General features: G+C 48.9%; 1 pseudogene; it reads left to right on the top strand.

The window, feature by feature from the left end:
* The first annotated feature begins 1,455 nt into the window (after positions 1-1,455).
* On the top strand, positions 1,456-3,288 carry LOC101646688 (annotated as a pseudogene).
* The last annotated feature ends 347 nt before the right edge of the window (positions 3,289-3,635 follow it).

Here is a 3,635-nt window from a genome sequence, read left to right as displayed (position 1 = left end):
GCACCCCCACCCCCCAGAAGAATGCACTTCAGAGGACAGCGCTGAAGCTACAGCTTGGGAAGAGGGACATGTCTGATCAGTGCGCACAAGTGCAAACGAAGAGGGAAGGAGAGAGAGTGGAACACATCCAGGCCCACCAAGTCCCTAGGACCATATTCCTACTCAGAGCAGCCGATGCACAGAGAGCCATAGGGCCAGCCCCACCACGAGACACAGACACAACATCCCTCACTGACCCATAACACTACAGAGGACAATACTGGAGACACAGTGGGGGAATTGTGCCTGATCTAACCCCAACACACCTGGGCCAAAGACTGAGGGCATGCAACAGAGCAGCAAGGGGAGCAAAGCAATGAAGTTCCTGGGGAATACCAAAACTTGACTTTGGGGCCAGGGCATGGCACCCCATCAGACTTGACTGGAAAACACTCCTAAAAGTCAACAAACAGACCTAGAACTATTTATAGACTTTGCTTTTTTTGCCATTGGTTTGTTGTTGTTGTTGTTGTTGTTGTTATTTGGGGGGGGTTGTTTGTTTGTCTTCTTTTGTTGTTTTGCTTGGCTTTGTATTGTTTTTGTGCTTATTATTATCTCTGCATGTCTATCTAGATAAGATAGGTGGGATAAACAATCCAGAAGAGATAACAACAGGACCAACAGTTCCAGGGGGATACAGGAGAGGGGAAGGGAGGGAAAGGAAGTGGGTGTGAACAAACCCAAGGACAAGGGAACAACAAGTGATCCAAAATTGATGGCAAGGAGAATGTAGGTTGCCTGGTAGGGCTTGATCATGAGCAATGTAACCAAGAGGAATTACTAAAACCCGAACAAAGTCTGAACATGCTAGTGGGTTTCCAAGACTGTCATTCTTTGCAGATATCGAAAACCTGGTCTTTCTCCCTCCCACATAGTGGATGGTGGGTTTGAACTGCTGACTTCGCCGTGAGTAGCCCAACATGTAACCACTACTCCAAGCCAGGGATAATCCAGTGGGTAGTTTCTAAATTTGATTAGGACAAAAGTTACTGGGCAATGATGATATATTTGGGGACAAGTGAATGTTTGACAATCCAGTCCAGTGGTGCCTTCAGCAGAGATTAAGTTCTTTCAACTTCCGTGGTCTAACTTTGCCACAGCCACACGTCCAGGCTCGGGCAATTGATAAATAGCAGAAGTAATGTCACAAGGCATGGGGCTTTCTGAGCAGGAAACCTGAAATAGCAAAACCAAGAACTTTATTTAGAAGAGTCCTTACAAAGTCAAATTTACGAAATAGCCTTTAGGAGCATTTTTTAAGCGTATGGTGGAAGTTTTTGAAAATAAGGACTATGTGGTCTTTTCTAGGCGTAGACCACCTAAAGACGAAAGCTTGGACTGGGGAGCAGTCCCTCGCTCGTGTCCCCGTTTGTTAGGGCATGCTGAGTTTTCAGAAGAGGCGTTGCTTCGATTGCCATGACGACTGTGGACAAGGAAGGTTTAAGCATTCAAGCTTCTACCTGTCCTCCTCAGACCCTAACGTGGCCATCAGTCTTTGTGTTGCTTGTGGCTTCTCTACTTGGTTTAACTTGCTTTTGTTTGAGCTGATCCTGAAACCACTAGGCTCAAAAACAAACAATGTGAAAAAGGAGTTATATGAAGGCGGTTGATTTCTTATTTTACTTTCCTTAAAGAAGCCTCCCCAATTGGAAGCATGTATTCCACCTAATAATAATTAAGGTAGGGGGGGAAATAAAGAGTAAGTTAACCATGCCAATTTCTAACTGCTTGTGTTCCCTTCATAGAGCCTTGTCCCAAGAAATCCATAGGCAAATAAAAACAAGTCGTGGAACATGACTTCCCTTCCTTCCCCCTCCCCCCCACCAACCTCTTCACACACACACACACACACACACACACACACACACACACACACACTCCTACTTAGAAATGGTAAATTCCCGTTGGAGCTATCCAAGATTAAGTGAAATGTTCTTTGAATTTCATAGTAATTCACCCATGACTCCCATTTCCTATTTCAAGAATCCTTAAAGAAATGCAGACTTGGGGTTGGCTGGAGCGGAGTGACAGGGGTCCCTCTGCTCAGGAGAGAGGCAGCAGGGCTGCCCAGGAGCTCGGGGCCCAGCCCACGAGGGTGCCCTCACAACGAACCAGGCAATCTGGGCCTGGGACGCCCAGAAAGGGCCTCCTCCATTTCCTGCCGCCCTCCGAGCCCCTACTCCCTTCCTGGGTGTCGGGGGGCCTGGCCCAGCCCGGCTGCGGCTGACTTCATCTCTGGAGGGCAGTGTGGCATTCGTCCAGATCAGCATCACCAAAGGCAAGGGAGTGGCCGTGAGGCAGAGGCTCAACAGGCCAGGCACCTATAAGCGAGCAAACGGTGTGAGATTCTCCCAGGTGGGGTTGACACCCCACTAGGCTGGCACAGTCAAGAAGACTACACTATACTCCTCACGGACCTTCTCGGGCCCAGCCTTAAAGACCTCTTCAATTTTGTTCCAGGAGGTTCACGGTGAAGGCTGTCCGGATGTTAGCCCACCAGATGATGAGTCGAATTGAATACGTGCGTGCGTGCAAAGGATTTTGTACACCGACATTAAGCCAGGAAACTTGCTCGTGGGTCTTGGGCATCCGTGTAATGATGTTTAGAGCGTCCGGTGGGGAAGAGGGGACCAAGCGTGGCTGTTAGTACTTCTCAGGACCCGTCTTTCTCGTTAGTTATTCCTTATCGGTTTGGGTTTCGCCAACAGGCACCGAGACGACAGGACAAGGCGACACATACCTTACAGAGAAGATGGAGGTCTCAGCGGCACTGCCCGGTAGGCTAGCGTCAAGGCACACCTTGGGACTGAGCAGAGCCACCGAGATGCCATGGGATCCTTAGGAGATGGGTTGATGGATGTTCATAGAACCAGTGTTCCGTGGCAAGGACTAAAGTCTGCGACAAAAACAAAACTATGAAACGATTCGTGAAAAGATGTCCACTCCTGTTGAAGTTTGGTGTAAAGGATTTCCTGCACAATTTGCCACGTACTTAAACTAGTGTCCTGGGCTGCGCTTTGATTACATTATCTGAGGCAGCTGTTCCGCTTTCCTTTCAAGACCCTTAGCCACCAGTAGGACTACACGTTTGCTTGGCCAACGTTAAAGCAGACAGCAGCCCAGCAGGCAGCCTCTTCTAGGGAGCAGGGGCAGCGGGCCCAGCCCCCAGGTTTCTCAGCAAGAACTGAAGAGCTACAGAAACCAGCAGAGCGGGTGATCGGAGCAGCATTTGATTGTCCCCAAATCTAGGCATTTGAGTTCATCTGCCCACTAGCCCGTGGCAGTGAACAACCATTTACGTGGTGTAACGAACTTGATTTCGTATAAACTGGCTCTACGTCCCGGGAATGTCGTGCCCCGGGACGTAGCCGCTGTCCTTGTGAATATTAACAGATACTGAAGCACGGTGTCCAGTTTCTATGGCATTTTTTCAAGTGGAAAAGTTAACTAAACGGTTGACGCACAAATTGGTGGAGAAATTGTGCTTATGCCAATTTTTTTTTTCTTTTCTTACAACCTTCTATCTTGAACCCCGCTGCTTGGAGGTGCCCCTCCAGAAGCAGGGCTGCACGGTCTGCAGCCAGTGTTGGGGGTCG

Source organism: Echinops telfairi, unplaced genomic scaffold, assembly GCF_000313985.2.
Source record: "Echinops telfairi isolate 266 unplaced genomic scaffold, ASM31398v2 ScPeMD7_6;HRSCAF=24_0, whole genome shotgun sequence".
Taxonomy (NCBI): Eukaryota; Metazoa; Chordata; class Mammalia; order Afrosoricida; family Tenrecidae; genus Echinops; species Echinops telfairi.
The sequence above is the reverse complement of the archived record's forward strand: the minus strand, read 5'-3'. Positions and strand labels throughout refer to the sequence as shown.